The following is an 18,628-nucleotide window of genomic DNA, read 5'->3' as shown; positions in this document are numbered from 1 at the left end:
ATGTGCAGCCTGAGGCTGAGCTCATTAAATGTTACAGCCACAGTTTTCATAGAAGTATATATGCCAAGGCCTGTGGGTGTTAATTCTTCCAGTGCCCTGCAGATCTGGAGAACAGTGTATGGGTCCTATTTTCAAACAAAAGAGGAGAGAGAGACGTTCAAAAAGGGTGATCATGTGAAGAGTGTTAAAAAGTGAATGAGTTTGGGGGGAAAAGTATGCAGGGAAGGTTTCATGTGAAATTTTCATAGGCAATAAGGTCCTCACAAGAGAGAAGAGACCTGTCTTCTGACTAAAAGATTATGATGGGGAAGTAGAGCTAGGGGAGCTCCTACCTTGAGGAACTACAAAAAGGTGAACACTGTTGAGGATACAGCGTAACACATTGGAAAATAATATAGCCACTCCAACCTGGAGAAAGAAAAATGTCACCTGGTAAAGTGGCTACGGAGGTCTGAAAATAAATTAATACTTGCATACTAAGTACAAAAAGACAATTATTAATCCTGTTTTTTTTAGTTCTGGGTCTGACTCGTCCTTCCCTTTTCCTCATGTACTTGCCTTGAGAATGTACGTCTTCAAAAGCTCCTGAAGATTTGAACAGAGAACAAAAAATGTAATTTTTTTGGTGTACATGTCATATTGCCTTACTGTCTGTTTTTAAAAACAAGCATCTCCTCCTTGCCCATTTCCTGTGAGAAAGCAGTTTGTTGCATGCAGAAATCTTAGCTGGAAGAGAGCAAATCAGAGGTACAAATCTTTCTTCATTTTCATTTTTTATTTTATACACAGATGTAAAATCTCTCTTTACATGAGTGAAAAGTTACATTGTTCACATTTAGTTGTAAAATTTTTTGAAAGGCCTGTTTCTGGGCAAACCTCTAAACCTTTCATCTCCCGATGTAAGAGTATTTCCTTGAACCTTTGATGGGTCATCAGCATTCACAATGGATTTTTTAAAAATTCTGGTAGCATACAATAGGTGGCAGCTTCTCAGCTGAAGACATTTTAATGATAGTGTTCAATACTCAACACTCAATAGTGTTCACCTTTTTGCAGTCCCTCAGGGCAGAAGCCATCCAAGCACTACTTCCCCATAGTAATATTTTAGGGAGCAATCCAACTCACCCTTCCACCGGGCTGGAGTGAGTTGGATGCCACAGATCCCCAGTAGCGCTGGGAGGCACCTTGGTGTGCTAGGCTCTGCTGTAGCAGAGATGTGGCTCTGCCAAAGTCTGCCAGGGACAACCAGCCCAGTGCACAGAGGCCTGGCAGAAGCCGGCAGTAGGCCCAAAAACAGGGTGTTCCAGAGGAATGACTGGGGAAGAGCTGCAGGGGAGGACTTATGCAAGATCCTTCTCACTTTCAGGTCCCCCCCCCCCCGGTCCTAATCCCCCTTTGAACTCTACCGGCCAAAAGGTTGGTGGAGTAAAAAAGAAGTTTTTAAATCCCATTCAGGCCTGCAGGGAGCGCTTACTCCCCGGGAGGCCTGTTGGCCAGAGCCGGCACTTTCCGGCTGGCTCGAGCGTGCAGCTCCCAATGGGGCCAGCATTCAGTTGGGCTGGTGGCTCCCAAATGGGAGGAAGATGCTGCAGAGCTTTCTGCTGGCTCCTCCTCTACTAGCCCCCCCTCCACTGTCTGCCTGGCAGTTGGATTGCTCTCTTAGTAAGAAAACAGGTCTCTTCTGTCTTCAAGATGCCTGGGATTTAAGAACCTTGGATTTTAAGCATATAAGCATTTTGTTTGTTCACCGCCCTGAGAGCTATTTCGCTAAGGGCGGTATATAAATTGAAATAATAAATAAAATAATAAATAAAGTATGGGCTCTTGCCTGATTTTTATAGGTATTTTATTTTAATTCACCCGGAGCCTAGGTTTAAACAAAAAAAGCTAGGGGAGTTTCCTTGTTTCAATTACTGAATTGAAGCATTCATTGGAGACCTTATGTGTTAAACTACTCTAACTGCACATTATGAATGTTGCAACTCTCTTAATAGTTCAGACTACAGGCTACAAATCAATTGTGGTGAGTACCATGTTCTGTCACTTGGAATTGGATAAGGCAATAGTGGCCATCTTTAGGGAAGGGAATTTGGCAGTAAACAGAAGTCAATACAGAACACGCCAATAAAATTCTCCATAACCAGGATCAATTGCTTGTATATCTAAATCTAAAAAGACAGGACTCCTGTAGATGATGAAGAAACTGTGGGCCAGTGCAATTTTCCATACTGGGGTAAAAAAAAGCTGTACCTGCTAAAATGTCATATTTGCACAACTAATAACACTATAGAAGTCTACTGCCCTTTGGTCACCCTGAAAGAAGAAAATCAATGGAAATAACCATGATAAGTAATCCCTTTTGCTAAATGTTGTTACCCATTTATCACTACTATACATATGTTTAGGTTCAGCTAACTAAGGGAACCCCATGGGTCCAATCTCAGGCATGCACAAGTTCCCCTGAAGACAGTAAGGGTTTCAAGCCAACACACACAGCTGTAAGGGGGCATTCCTAAGCATGCATATTGGTAGTACATCACATTACCAGAATAGGGAAATGTAAAGCTAGAAAAAGGTGTGTGTGATGTTTTTGTCATGAACACATACAGGTATATCCAGCAATGCAGTCCCAAAAGGCTGTGCTTCAGGTGACACTCTGCACCTGGTCAAAAGCATTCTGTCTTGATCTCCTCTTCTGAAATATGTAATCCTTCATAAAGGACAGGAATTCTGCACATGATCCAAGGCATTGTGCCCTTAGGTCCTTTCAAATATTATTTTCTTCATTTTAAGGGAGATGTACCCTTAAAGTACTTGGGGGTGCTCCAAGACACTCAGCTAAAGGAGTGAGATTTTTTAAAAATAATTAAGTTGGGAGCTCTGGTAATGAGGTGCAAACCAAATGGTCATAAGGATTGGAGTCTGGTATATATTGCCGCAGAGTGCAGAAAAAGACTACCTCTTCTTTGCCAGTGTGTGTTCATTGCAGGGGATTTTTGGCTCTGAATCCAGCAACTTGGCCAATTAGCCACAAGCTACTGTACAATTGGTATGTTTACCTTAGGATCCAAGACAAGCAGTGCAGTTTGGCTCTTGTCTTTTGGAATCCTTGGCTGGTCTGCTTTCTGGCACTGTGGGTTTCCCTTTGGCCCAAAGTGGATGACCAGGTTAAAGGGGTGATGGCAGTCTACCTACCTTACAGGGTTAGTGTTGGCTTAACTCAGCCATAATAAGGGAGGCACGGGTTGTGCCGGGCCAGGATCAATTGTTCTGGAGTTGAGGGTTGATTCTGGCAGTTCTTCACAGTCACTATCTCTGATTGACTAAAAAGGAAAAGAAAGGAAGCAAAGCCTGAGGAGAAACAAACAAGTAGTTACAAAAAAAAAATAAGGAAAAATAGATTGCCCTTCTGTCTATCCCTCCCCCCAGTTCAGGTTCCTTGTTACAAGTGTTGGTGCTTTACCCAACAACAGGAACATACCGGAGGCATGGTAAGATACATTACTGATGGGGAATTCTTTATATACAAGCAATAAGCAAAATATATTCTTTTATAAAGCTATAAAGGTTTATAATATTTAATAGTTTAGTAGCCAGCCAGAACCTTTTTCTCTTTGGAGCCGTCTTCCCTGACTGTGCTGGTATGTTTGGTATAGCTTGAACTCTATAACACTGAACAAACACTGAACATCCCTGTACTCTCCAAGATGTAGAAAGGATTGCATTAACTAAAATGCTTAGCTCATAGAGAAAATGTATGTGAAGTGTTGAACATTGCCAAATTGACCAGAACATAATGTAGACAGTGTATTGCTCATGCAATGCCTATGTAATGCTGATGTGTAACATCCTGATTGGTATATGCTAAAGTCCTTGTCCTGAAATGTATAAAAGCCCCAGGCAAACAGTGCCATGTTGCAGCGCTCCACCAACATCATGGGAGACTGACCGTGCGCATGTGACCAATAAAGGCCTAACTTTGCTGCAAGCTTGTGTCTTCAATTTCCGCAAGGTCCAGCAAACCACAAAATTCCCCGTCATTAGCATGATTGAGGGCAGAAAGGTGTATTCTCCAACTCTGTATGTTTGTAAAACATGCCAACCAAAGGAACTGATCAGATTCCTAAAGCTGTCTAATACACTTGCCCAGTAAATTGCTATTTCATATATTTGACATTAACAAAATGCATACACAAAATAGGGAGAAAATTTTGCTAACTTTGTTAAAGTAAAACATATTCAGGAAGGAGGCTGACACCATTTATCGCTTAAAAGACCACTGTGACACACAGGGATGCCTTGAAAGAATAACATCACTCTGTTGTCTTGTGCCCTCATAACTTATGAGGTTTGTATGCATTTGTAAAGTATTTATTTATTTATTTTATTTATTTAGTTGCATTTCTAAACCGCCCTATAGCTAGCAGCTCCCAGGGTGGTGTACAACATGATAAAACCACAATATTTAAAATACAGCAAGTGTGTATTGCGCAAACAATATAAAACATTATATAAACAAAGTAAAAGAAAACTAGAAATAAAATAAGTAAGATTAAAAGCATAAAATACATTAAAATGCCTGGGTGAAGAGGTGGGTTTTTACCTGGCGCCGGAAAGATGACAGGGAAGGCGCCAGGCGTATCTCATCTGGGAGGGCATTCCATAATTTGGGGGCCACCACCAAAAAGGCCCTAGATCTTGTTACTGTTCTCCGGGCCTCTGTATGGGTTGGGACCCGGAGAAGGGCCTTAGACGTCGAGCGGAGTGAACGGGTAGGAACATAGCGGGAGAGGTGTTCCATCAGATATTGCGGTCCAGTGCCGTTAAGGGCTTTATAGGTAAGGACCAACACTTTGAATCTGGCCCGGAAACGTATTGGAAGCCAGTGCAGTTGGGCCAGAATAGGTGTTATGTGGTCGAATTTCTTCGTCCCAGTAAGAACTCTGGCCGCAGCATTCTGCACTAGCTGAAGTTTCCGAATCGTTTTCAAAGGTAACCCTACGTAGAGAGCATTACAGTAATCCAATCTAGAGGTTACCAGAGCGTGAATAACTGAGGCGAGGTTCTCCCTGTCCAGATAGGGTCGTAGTTGGGCTACCAGCCAAAGCTGGTAGAACGCATTCCGTGCCACCGAGGCTACCTGAGCCTCAAGTGACAGGAGCGGATCTAATAAGATCCCCAAACTACGGACCTGTTCCTTTAGGGGGAGTGTAACCCCATCTAGGGCAGGTCTGACATCAACCATCTGAGCAGAGGGCCCCCCAACTAACAGCATCTCAGTCTAACATATTAGACTGCAGAAGACACTAATAATCTCACTTCCTTTCTGCAATGTGATTTTTTGAGGGAGGGGTGTCAACAGGCAATGAGGTGGCAATTGTTCTTCCAGATGCTACCTCTCTTGAATTGGCCAAGGAAGGACTGGTGCTTGCAGGGATTTGTGTGCGTATCTATATTATTGCAGCACAGCTCTGTGCCTGGCTTCACATCTACTACCCACCCCCACTGTGCAGTGTATAAGCTACAATAAGTTATTGTTTTGGAACCAAGTAGAAATGTTATCCCTTTTGACCCTATTGGCTTTATTTCTTTCTAATGTTTTGCCTACTCTGTACTGCATGAAGGGCTTTATTTGCTGAATTTATTATTAAGACTTGTTCAAATTTTAATTAGGTCATAGTTGGCAAAGTCAGAACTGGTCGACGGGGTAGGATTGAGTTGAGATCACTTTAGGGAACACCCCAAGGCACTGTCAAAGGGTTTTGTTGTGGTTGATTTTGCTAGATTAGCTTCTCAGAGATATTCACCTTGGGGGAGGTATAGTCAGGGATGTGAACCATCTTGGAGCTTGTCTGACTCATCCACTTAGAGCCAAAGAGTTTGGGGCTGTGTTTCGGGTAGGCATCCCTGAGACTCAGCACAACTTCGATGCACAGTCTGGGGCAAGGCAGGAGCTGCAGAAATGTGCAAAACTCTGACTCTGAACCAAGATGATTTTGCCTGACGAGATGAAGAGGACGGGTGGCTTGCTTACCTCACTTCATCCCATTAGAACCAGTTACTCATAGTATGAGGTTGACTGAGTAAATAGGAGTCAATCCAAGTCAACACGCTGTGGATTCTGCTTTGGTTTCAGTCAATAACATTGTGAGCCATTTAATTTCCAAATACTGTATCTGAGTCTTATCTCTTCTGTGCTGCAAATGCTGCTGTGTTCTTACTTTCTCTGCTGTAAATTGTTGACATTTCAGAAATGAGCATCCTACGTTCTTGTGTCTTTTGGTGGAGATGTATACTCCTTTTGGAAGGGCAGTTAAAAAAAATCTTAGCATTGGAAAGGTCAGTCTCAAAATGGGCACTTGGTTAAGTAGCATTAAGCACCTGTTGACATCCTGCCTACTACACCTGAGAATAACTGGCTCAGTGTCTTAAGAAGATGTCCTCATTGTCCTTTTAAAAGGCTGTATCCAATGCTAGAACCCAATCAGAGTAGATCCATTGAAATTAATGGACATAACAGGTTCATTAATTTCAATGAGTCTACTCTGAGGAGGACTAGGATTAATATACAAAAGACCCGAGAACAGTATTGCTGTGCTTGGTTAAAACTTTAAACTCAGATTCTTCCAAAAAGAGAACTCCTTCTTAAAACTTTTCCCGGGGGGGGGGGGGATGCTTAACTGGAAAATGTGAGTTGCTGCAAAATGCTCCAGCTGCAATATTCTGTAGTAGGATATATTTGAAAGAAGGAAGTTAAGCTTCCATCAGCTTCTAAACTCCCAGTTGTTATAAGGTCTGATACTTCAAACTGGGCTCACAAGGAGAGTTGCTATGCTATCTTGCTTAAAAGGGATGTAATTAGGAATACAATCAACCTCCACCTTTAAATGTGGGAGAAATTGATATAGGACCACTTTTCTTTCTCCCTGGGGACAAGTAAAAACTTGTATGCCCCTGGGAAAGAGAGAGATGCTTAATACAAATTTGTTGCTATATTAGCGCTGTAGCAAAATTTTCTCCCACTTTTTTTTTTAGCAAAATGTATTTGAAAATAATCAAAGGGAGGACTGAAATTCTCCTACGTGGGGTGCAGAGTTTTTTATGTGCTTGCTTACCTTGTGACCAAGGGATGTTTGTGAGGGTCCTTTCATTCTACAAATCATATCACCAGTAGTCTGCGCTCTGCAGTCTTCCCAGGTGCCTGCACTTCAATTAAAGCTGAGGGAAATGTTGGAAGTGGGGCAAGAGCAACTCCTGTTTGGGTTCTTTTGTTTGTATTCCAGAAGGAAGATAGAGTGAGGGTCTTCCAGCTGGCTAGGCTTGCCTACCTTCTCCTGTGCTCTTCTCTACCAGACTTTCTTCCGTTGTAAACTGATATGCTCAGGGAAGCTGACCTGCCCCTCCTTCCTTCGTCTTCTACTTCTTTGGCTGTCCCAGGAGAGAGGAGACATCTCTGTCTTTGTTCTCTCTCCTGAGCCATGAGGGCAAGACCCAAGTCTGGGCATTATGCCTCCAACTTAGTTAGAACTAGGTATGCCTTTTCTATGTATTTCTATAACTTAAGTAGCTTTCTCTTGTTTTACTAAGTCTTAAGTCTCAGTGATCTCAATGCAGGGTAAAAGCCTGCCACTTAGGTAAATACACACACCGGCACATGCAGCTCAGATCTCTGAGTTACTCTGCATAGGCATAACAGGAAAGACATCATGAGGTAACTCCTCCCATGGGGCTTTTTCAGATCAGGCAGCCAGGTAGAAATTCTCAAGTACCCTGGGAATGAGGCAGAAAAAATAATGCCTTTTTTTTAACAGAGGCATAAGACCTTTTGAGAATTTAAGAGGACAGATTTTTGACACTGTTCAGCACTATGGGTGATTTCCAACTAAGTGATTTCAGTGGATCCACTCTGAGTATGACTAATATTGAACAGCACCCTATCAATCATATCTACTACATGGCTTCCAGTTAGGAATAATAGTAGGCATGCTGAGGAAAACATGTCTGCATAAGAGGGCACATGAACCATCGCTCCTGCTGCAGGCAGAGTTGCACCAGTAGGGGAATAAGTCTCGTAGCACTCTCTTTGCTTGTTTAGCAACTGGAGCGATCTGTGCACTGTCATTCTTGATTACTTGTGGGGCTCAGAATTGAGAACACTCTTTCAAGTGAGGCTTCACCCATGCCAAAGTACCACCCTGTAACTCATATTTAACAAAATATCCACTCACTTATATAATCCTTCCTTGAAATATTGTTTGCTAGCCTGTCCCCCATCTTCTGTTTCTACAGTTGGTTTCCTATTCATAACTTGACCAATGTCCTTATTAAATTTAATTCTGTTACTGCCTGCCCAGCCTTCCATTTCACTAAGATGATTTTGAATTGTTTAACTTCTGAAGGTTTTACAATTCCTCCTAGTTTTCCACAATTTTGTACAATTTAACATATTAGTAAAAGCTCAGTTAGGGTGCCTTTTTTGCTACTATGTAAAAATTTCCTATTTAATAAAAAACACGGTGGTAAAAAAGCAGCCAAATGGAGGTTTTAATAATATTCAAATTTATTTACATTTAAATCATACTTTTCTTTATTGTCCCTTGTACTCTCAGATCCGCATGAAGTTTCTTGATCCAATATTGGAGAAACTGAGCCATAATATGCCCGAAGCTATTGTTGCTCACTTGCTTTCTGGTTTGGATAAAGAAACTACCATCCAAATAGCCAAATTTGTACAGGTGGCCCAGCAGAAGCGTATTTCTATTAATACTCATTCATAACCACATAGCCAGACCTGTGCTTATGCCGCACTTTTGTACTAAACCATATTGTATATTGTACCCTTGGTTTTTTATTGTATATTGCATTTCTTTGTTTCTCTTGTGGGTCTATGACCGTAAATAAACGAACTAACTACATTTAAATCTCTTCATTTAGCAGTTAAAAGGCAGATGATTAATGAACTAAAATTGCTGACAGTCCTAATAAAAAACCAACCACCCAAGGGCAGGATATATATCTAATAAATAAATAAATAAACAGCAATCAGTACACTTACACAATAAATAATCCCAGGTTAAATCAAACTTATTTGTTTATTTATTAGATTTATATCCCTCCCTTCTTCCAAGGGCGGCAACCCAAAGCACTAAAAACCCTTTAAAACATCATAAAAATAGTTTTTAAAATATATTAAAACAAAACATGTTTAAAAACATTTTTAAAAGCTTTAAAAACATCTATTTTTTTAAAAAAGAAGGCTTAAAAACATATTAAAAAGCAATTCCAACACAGACGAAGACTGGGATAAGGTCTCTGCTTAAAAGGCTTGTTGAAAGAGGAAGGTCTTCAGTAGACACCAAAAAAATAACAGAGATGGTGCCTGTCTAATATTTTAAGGAGAGGGAATTCCACAGGGTAGGGGCCACTACACTAAAGTTTCCTATGTTGTACAGAGCACACCTCCTGCTAAGATGGTATATGCAGGAGGCCCTCACCTGCACAGCACAGTGATCAACTGGGTATAGAAGGGATAAAATGATATTTCAGGTATCCTGGCCCCAAGCTGTACAGGGCTTTGTACATCAAAACTAACACCTTGAACTTAGCCCAGTAGCTAATAGTCAGCCTGTGCAATTCTTTCAGTTGTGGGGTGACATGTTGGCAATACCCTGCCCCAGTTAGCAGTCTTGCCAGCACATTTTGCACCAGCTACAGCTCCTGGACCAGCCTCAAGGGCAGCCCCACATACAGCGCATTACAGTAATGCAGCCTAGAGGTTACCAGTGCAGGGACAACAGTGGTCAGGCTATCCAGGTCCAGAAACGGCTACAGCTGTCTTACCAGCCAAAGCTGGTCAAAGGCACTCCTAGCCACTGAGGTCACCTGGGCCTCTAGTAAGAAAGATGGATCCAGGAGCACCCCAGACTACAGATCTGCTCTTTCAGAAGGAGTACGACCCCATCTAAAGCAGGCAACTGACCAATTATCTGAACTCAGGATCCACCAACCCACAGCACCTCTGTCTTGCTAGGATTCAGATTTAGTTTATTGGCCCTCATCCAGCCCACCACCAAGTTCAGGCAGCGGTCCAGGGCTCATACAGCCTCTTCCAATTCAGATGTTACAGCGAAATAGAGCTGGGTATCATCAGCATACTGCTGACACTTTGCCCCAAAGCTCCTGATGACTGCTCCCAAGGGCTTCATATAGATGTTAAACAGCATGGGGGACGAGATGGTACCCTGTGGCACCCCACAGTACAACTGCCAGGGGGCTGAAAGACAGTCACCCAATGCTATTCTCTGAAAACGGCCTTGGAGATAGATTGGAACCACTGTAAAACAGTGCCTCCAATACCCATCTCACCAAGTTGGCCCAGAAGGATACCATGGTTAATGGTATCAAAAGGCACTGAGAGATTAAATAAGAGTAACAGGGTTAGACTCCCCATCCTTCTCCCGATAAACGTCATCCATCAGGGCGACCAAGGCAGATTCAATCCCATAACCAGGCCTGAACCCATCTGGAATGGGTCAAGATAATCTGTTTCATCCAAAAGTACTTGCAATTGCTGCACCACAACCCTCTCAATCACCTTCCCTAAGAAGGGGGTATTTGCGACCAGTCACAAACCAATGGGTCCAGGGTGGGCTTTTTCAGGAGTGGTCAGATCACCAGCTCTTTAAGGGCAGCTGGAACCACTCCCTTCCACAACGATGCATTGACCACACCCTGGATCCACTCGGTCAAATCCCCTCGGCAAGCTTTAATAAGCCAAGAAGGGCAAGGATTGAGAGGACACATTGCTGGCCATATCATCGCAAGCACCTTGTCCACGTCATCAGGCTGCATCAACTGAAACCATTCCCAAGAAGTTGCAGCAGATGTTGCACTGGACACCTCACTGGGGACTACAGTAGATGTGGATGGAACACCAAGATTGCTATGCAGGCGAGCAACTTTACACTCAAAGTGCCTTGCAAACAACTCACAGTGGACCTCCAAAGGCTCTAAAACTCCATTTCCTGGAGATGATGTCAACAGACCCCTGACAATATGGAAAAGTTCAACCGGACGGCAACTTGAGGATGCAATGGTGGCAGAGAAGAGGGCCTTCTTCGCCACCCTCATCCCGACACAGTAGGCATGGTTATGATGTTTTACTCATGCCCAATCAGCCTCACAGCACATCTTTTGCTACTTGCACTCTAGCCTTTGTCCAGCCTGTTTCACTGCCTTTAGCTCACTGGTGTACCAACGTGCAAACCGGGCTCCACAATGCCAGACAGGGGAGTTCGGAGGCAACCATGTCAAAAGCCCAACGTGTGTTGCTGTTCCACAGCATGACAAGGGCTTCAACAGGGTCATCTGCTCTATCTACTGGGAACTCCCCCAGGGCATTCAGGAATCCTGTGGATTCCATTAGTCACCTGGGGTGGACCATCTTAATCTGTCCACCACCCCTGCAGGAGAGGATCAGAGCCATAAGTCTAAACTTCACCAGGAAGTGGTCTGACCATGACAATGGGGTGACATCCACCCCCCCATCTCCAGACCACCCCTTCCTCCATCTGGAGCAAAAACCAAGTCGAGGGTGTGCCCTGCCCTATGCGTCGGGCCGGTGACAACTTGAGACAGCCCTATGGTCACCATGTAGGGCATGAAGTCTTGAGCCGGAACACTACAGGCAGCCTCCGCATGGACACTGAAATCACCCAGGACTATTATTCTGGGCTCCTCCAATACCACACCGGAGATGGCCTCGGCCAGCTCAGTCAGAGAAGCTGCCGGACAGCAAGGTGGACGGTACACCAGCAGCAACCCTAAGTTTACTGTCTCCTTGGCCCAACACCAGGTGCAGGCCCTCATAAGCCAGCTCTAAGACAGAGTAGTTTCCTGGTGACAGAGATGGAAATTCTGTAGGCCACAGCAACTCCTTCCTCCTGTCCCTGCAGCCTTTGCTGGTGTTACACCGAGAATCCAGGTGGGCAAAGTTGGGTAAGATCAACTCCTCCCAGCTCACCCAGGTCTCGGTAATGCACACCAAATTGGCACCTTCATCCATGGATGAGTGTGGTCTTATTGTGTATCGATCTGGTGTTAAACAACAACACACACAGGCACAGCAGATGGGCAATGAGGAACCCATCTATGAGAGGAGTGGGAGGAAGGAACAAGGTGTAGATAGCCTTGCCCTCATCTTCTATGGTAGTTCACCACCTGCCAATGACTATACTTCCCTCTATCCATGATCACTGAAACTAGGGTGGCATCACGCATGTTCCTCCTTACTAAGACTCCTCCCAAACACCTAATATGGACCCAACAAGAGCCCACCAAAAAAACCTACCTGAACCAGTTATCCCAGTAGGCTTCTGAGAAAACTGGAAACAGTCAGACCTACTCAATATCTTTCATACAGGGCCCATCTACTCCCACCCTGTCTCACACCCAGGGAGGGCCAGCCTTCTGCCAATTACAGACTCTCACTCTGAAGGCATCTGGCAACTTTCTCCTATCATTCAGTTTACTGCACAGGCTCTCACCCTGCACAGGAACTACGCATGCGCCATATGCCCTCCCCACTACCAATCTCCTTTAGATTGGTTAAAAAAAGAAATAGAAGGGGTAGCGCCCTCGCCCTTGCGACTCCCTAAGGGGCTTGTGATGTTCCTGTATTAATGTAAATATGGTAAGTGCTGTTTGTATAGAAGATATATGGTAAGTGGAGTGAAAGAGGAGGGGGGAGTAGATGAGCAGTAGAACGCTGGATGATTGGCTGAGCGATTGAATGGCTGAGAGTATAAATGGAAGAATGACAGTTGAATCTGGGTGGGTTGTTTTGGTGGTGTTTGGAGGTGGGTGTTAGGTGGTGGATGTCAGGAGAGTGTGGAGAAAGAGGGAGTGGGAGTTCTAGTTAATAATAAGACAAGTATCACAGGAATAGATGCAACCATATGCTTATGTACCATTAGAAAAGTAATCTTGTTATTTCTGATATTTAATAAATACTATTTTGGTTTACTGAAGGCCTGATCCTTGGCTGAGGTTTTCACAGACCAGAAGGGAGGGCAAGGTAATGACCAAGGCTGAAGGGAAACAGTAGTGAATGGTGGCAGCGGTGAAGACGAGAATAATAACATTACAAGTATCTAGGGCAACCCAGAGTTATACGTGTAATCTATAGATATAAAAGGGGTTGGGGACAGCTTACGCACGCAGTCACAAAAGTAACCAGATAGAGAGAGACTCAGGCAAAGTCTCTGGGAATATTGGTTACAGGACGTGACTGGTGGTGCTGCCTACAGAGGGATCTAGTGAGATCTGTGCTAGAGCGGAGAGAGAAACAAGAAAAAGGACAGTCCGGACTGGTGGCGTCCCTGGTGGTGCCTAGTGAAAGGCAGTAGCCACAAGCAGGTAGGAACCTGACAGGGAGAGCCAGGGAAGGGCGTCACAGGGCTCCCCAAGGGCAGCCAGGTTTTTATGCCCCCTGACCCAGCCGGGAGCTGATACAAGAGGCTGCAAGATTGACTGCAGCCTCTCTCTGGAGCTAGGGTCAGGCAGGGGGTGCCAGTCCTTGCAGCACTTACCAGAGACATCAGCTGTCTCAAAAGACAGCAACCCAGAGGAGCAAGGAGGAGATGCTCAGAGACTCACTCCCCAGGCAGGTATTCAGTCCCCCTAGTGCTGCAGCTGTTCCCAAGGACCCAAAGGGCAGCTTCAAGCACCAGTTCCATGATCAACAAGTTGCCAGACTCAAGGGATCCAAACAGAAATACATATCCCATAATGCCTTTGAATAACTCCACTTCCCGTTCTCTCACAGAATAATTAATTATCCTATTTATTCCATCAACTTTTAATCAGGGTGAACTACTGCAGGATTAGAAAACACATTTTAAAAATAATAATTTTAAGTCCTTACTTCCCATCCAAAAACCAAAAATGCTATAAATAAAAAAAAAATGTACACACTACATTTATTGTACTACAGCGTGTGCAACGATGCTCACTCGTGCAAACAGGGTCTTCAGTGAAATAAAGATTAAGAAAATAAAGTAAAAATAAGCAAACATTATCAGTAAGGATAAACACAGTTCTGGTGTGGCCTATAAGGAAACAGCTATAAGCATGCTCTGACTGGACCAAGGCAGCGTTACTAAGGTCAACACTGAAGCTTCTGTATAGCAATCATAACAACAGATGAAGTGGGAGCCTTTTCAGCTGGAGCTGAAACACAGGCAGACTCCCCACACAGACATTCACATGGCTTTTCAGCTGACATACGCATGGGAAGGACTTATTTGCTGTAGCTATACTTTTGGATTTGAATTGGCTAAGTGGTGCAGAGACCTGTTGGCCAGAGTACAAGAGATTCACAGAAATGCCTCAGCAAGTCTCTTGAAGGTTATAGAAGTATAAAATGTGTGTGGGACAGGAAAGAGTGTGTGGCTTTGAGATGGGAGGGGTAAAAATTGCTTGACATTCTCCTTGAGAGGGATGTTCCCCAGTAGCCCTAGTGAATCAGCCTCCGCTGTTGGATAGTATTTGGAAGGTCACTTTTTAATTCTAGTAAATGCATGTGCACCTCCACAGATTGTCATTTGCACATAGAATTTAGTGTCCCATTTTTTCTTAAAGGTGAATGCCTGCACACCTATACATTATAGTGCCTGCACATACTGTACCTATGTAATATTAAATAAGCTTATCATTCTTTAATGGAAACTTCTGTCTTGGGTTTAGTTATAAGAATATGATTTGGCATTGGGGTGGTGGTGGTGAACCATGGTGTACTATAGTGTTCTTTGGCTTGCGTTTTGCTGACTGCCATGGAAAGCCACTCCACCCTGACAAAAGTAACAGCGGTTGATTCACATGGAATTGGGGGGGGAGAGAGACAGAGAACAAAATATGAAAAACCCTGAAATGAAGGACCAGAAGTGTACATTGTGTGACTCATGAGCAAGCAATAAGCAGTGGTTCTGCAAAACAAAGAAACAAAAAACCCTAACGTGGACTGGATCTGAGCCTTAGCAGCAAAGGAGCCACACAGATCAGGGACTAAATGTAGTGGCATGGAAGGGAGCCCTCCGGTGGCCTAGATCTTCAAATGTTACTGGTGTGCTGCTGAAAGAGCTTATCTTGCAGGAACTCCCATGCTGCGAATTGTTATTGCCTTTCAAACATTTTCACAGAAAAAGCAACAAATTGGGGGTAGGGGATGCAGCAAGTGAAAACCTGAGCGCAATCCACTGCTATTATTCCAAAGCTCCTTCTTCTGTGAGACCAGTTGGGTGCTATTATGGATAAATGAAGAGCATTTGGCCCTTCTCAGCCTTGTCTCTCAGAGCTGTTGCAAGGGAAAGTACCAAAGTATTGAAACATGTTTTTGTGCTCAGAGAGAAAAAGGAAAAGAGAGGATGGATGGTGGTCATTTGGGGCCTAGGAACTGCTGAGGCTGCAGGCCTATACACACTTGAATTCAGTGGTCCTTACTCCTGTGAAGACACATGAATCCTCCCACTCCAATCCTTCCTGACCATTGGCTATTGGCTGATGTTGACGCGGGCCACAGGTTCCCTATCCATGGTTTAGAGCAACTTTGGACAGTGTGGTGTAGTGGTTAAGGTGTTGGACTACGACCTGGGAGACCAGGGTTCAAATCCCCACACAGCCATGAAGCTCACTGGGTGACCTTGGGCCAGTCACTGCCTCTCAGCCTCAGAGGAAGGCAATGGTAAACCCCCTCTGAATACCTCTTACCATGAAAACCCGATTCATAGGGTTGCCATAAGTCGGAATTGACTGGAAGGCAGTCCACTTCCATTTCCTCAGAGGCATTGCTTACTACCCTGCGCCGCCGGTCTTCCCGGCTTTGCTCGAGAATCTGGGCTTGGAGCAGCTGTGGTCCCTGTCGCCTTGTGCTCCCTCTAGCGACCGAATGCGCTCATTGCCCCGTAAGCCCTCTTTCTGGCGTGCCTTTCCTCTGCTGCTCTCTGCATCGCCTGCAGCCGGCTGACTTCTCCTCCTTACTCTATTTACATTTCCAGCCGTCGACGACGTCTGCGGGAAGATGTAATTTCTCTGTCAGAAATTATAACTCCCTCGCTCTTCAAGTGTCAGCGGTGGCAGTAAAAGGTTGTCAAAAACGTTCCGCGGACGAAGCAAACGAGAGGAAAGAGCTAATAGGATGTCGTTTAATTCTGTCAGCCGGGCTTGGGGCCCCTTTGCCCTCGCCTGCCCGCGTGTGAACGAATCTCCACCGTACTCTTTTTGCCTCGCAAGTAGCGATCGCTCCCATTTGAACAGGAATGTAACGGGTGGGAGCCGGGGTGCCCTCAGGGCCGGACTTCCGGGCAGAAGTCTAGTCGTCCCCCCCAGCGGGATGAGCAAAAGGGTCCCCAACACAGCAGGCCTGGCTGACAGCATTTTGCAGCAAGAGAAGCGTGACTCATGATGGCCATCGTAAGGAGTCCCCCCATAACTCCAGAGTCTAAAATGGCCTAACTGTCCCACTGGGTGCGGGGAGTGGGTGGGAAAGACAAAGCATCCGCCGCCGGGCCGCAAGGGCTCTTACGGCTGCAGTTCTTAACCCGCTGACTTACCTGGGCGCAAGCACCGTTGGAGGCTACGGCACTTCCGTCCGAGTGGCCCTGATGGAGCCGTCCGGTTTCCTGTCCCTGCGCAGCTGTCCCTGGGCTACAGAAAGCAACGTGAGATCTCAGTCCAGCGGGAGGTTCTCCTGCTCAAGCCTCGAGGAAGGAAGGAAGGAGGGAAAGTCCGTGGGCCGTTGCGCACGAGAACTTCCCGCTAGGCTGTGCGCCGTTAGGCAAGGGCCGCCAAACCTTCTGCCTGCTTCTTCAAAGGCTGCTGTGGCCGTCAAAACGGAGAAATGAACGGCTATCGCGGCGGGAAGAGGAAAATATCTCTGACTTTTAATAATTAGCTTACACGACAAGTCACTATTATCGGTAATATTCATCAACTCGTTTACTTTGAAATTACACGGACTACTGAGCGGAAATAGGTTTTTTGGAGGGACTGGGGATTTTTTTTTCTTTTACGAAACGCAGTATACTTTTTAGGCGAGGAAAAACAAATATTGGTTAAGAAACTGATTACATTATGTACATAAATAATGGTAATATCAGTACATTTTTTTAAAAAAGTACAACCACATTAATAAACCACGATCGGTTTATTACACTTATTTAAGCCCAACACATCATCTTCGCTGTCTTTGGAAACTACCAACAGGAGGACCTTTACGCACACACGAATGACTGGCGAAGGGCCGGTGAGTAAGCGATGGGGAAAAAGGTCCACACAGAATAAAGTTGACATGCGGAAGAGGCGTTTCTCTCCAAACCAGCAGTGCTAAAGGCCTCCTCGAAAACGCCGCCGCCTTGGCGGGCTTTGGGTTTATTGAAATCTAGATAAATTAAAGGGCGGCCGCAGGAGCCATCTACAGTGAAGCCTGCTCAGCTTCCATGCAAAACTTGGGCGCGCGCCTTCGAATCGCTTCGAAACCAAGGGGACTCGGAAGTGCTTAACTTTGACTGGATCGTGGTCTAGATTATTTGTTCCTTCTGTCAACACAAACTATTGCTGGCGATCATTGCAGCGTGTTTCTTTTTCTTTCTTAAAAAAAAGGATAAAAGTCGCTCAGGCAAAACAATGTCGACTGGTTTCTTTATTGATTTAGATTTCCAGCAAAGTGCTTTCTGTATCTTTTGGATCAACGTTTCCTTCGCACTTTATACACAAATGATAAAGTTAAAAATTTTATAACATCCAGAAATATACACAGATGATTGATGTTACAAAAGTTAGTCTCTTTCTCTCTCTTGTTACAACGAGTTTCAGATAAGACAGCCCACTTCAGATTTCATTTTTATCCCACCCACCCCAGCACTTTGCCCCTTTTAAAAACAGAGAGACTGAAGTGTGTAAAAATCGTGGACTCACGAAAGCAAAGAGCTCATTGTTTTCTCGACAATGCCGGAAGAGACGCGTTTGCTGGTCTACCCTGAGAGTCGGCCAGGCAAGAGGTCCGCTACAGACCCCGGGAGAGCAGCCTAGGACAAGGGGCACCGCCGCGCGCTCCCTGTACCAGGAGAGGCCCAGGTTTCCTTCCTCTGCCTCCAGCTCAGTTTGTCCCAAACCTCCGCCGTCTCTCCAAGACTTGCCACCGGTTCTCCGCCGGCTGGAGGGGGAGGAGGGATTGCGGGCCCGACCTTGGCAAGTCCTCGAGGCTCACAGGCAAGGGCAGATATCCCCGTTGCTCCCCGACGTAGCCGAGGCCAGTCAGTCTGATCACTCCTGGTGGACAAACACTGGGAAAGGCTGACCTGTAGGCGAGGATTTCACTCAGTCTCTTTCCAGTTAGTTCCAAGCTGCAAAAACAGGCCAGGCCAGCGCTGTTGGCAACCCAGTCTCCAGCTCCCGAGGGAAGCGCAGCAGCAGCTGCTGCTTTAGCAGCTAGGCGGAGGGGGCGCCCTTCTACACGCTCTGTGAAGGAAGGGTGGCCTGCGGGTGGAGATGCCCGCCTGCCCTTGCCCGCTGCGCTTAGTCAGCCGGCGCGCCAAGGAGCCAGGGGGCTGCCCTCCTGCCGGTGTCGGCCCAG

The 18,628-nt window shown here is 45.3% G+C and overlaps 1 long non-coding RNA gene across 3 annotated transcripts; it reads right to left on the bottom strand.

The window, feature by feature from the left end:
- Nucleotides 1–497: 497 nt before the first annotated feature.
- On the bottom strand, nt 498–16,894 carry LOC133385765 (uncharacterized). Of its 3 annotated transcripts, none has more exons than XR_009762937.1 (3): nt 16,608–16,894; nt 3,196–3,351; nt 498–726 (listed from the first exon to the last, which is right to left on the bottom strand). It is a non-coding gene; the product is annotated as an uncharacterized LOC133385765 (long non-coding RNA). The 3 variants fall into 3 exon arrangements; XR_009762938.1 differs by having other exon boundaries at nt 3,196–3,323; XR_009762939.1 differs by lacking the exon at nt 16,608–16,894 and adding an exon at nt 15,766–15,828.
- Between the last annotated feature and the right edge of the window lie 1,734 nt (nt 16,895–18,628).

The sequence above is a fragment of the Rhineura floridana genome, chromosome 5 (genome assembly GCF_030035675.1).
Source record: "Rhineura floridana isolate rRhiFlo1 chromosome 5, rRhiFlo1.hap2, whole genome shotgun sequence".
NCBI classification, from domain to species: domain Eukaryota; kingdom Metazoa; phylum Chordata; class Lepidosauria; order Squamata; family Rhineuridae; genus Rhineura; species Rhineura floridana.
This window is presented reverse-complemented; position numbering and strand designations above follow the sequence as displayed.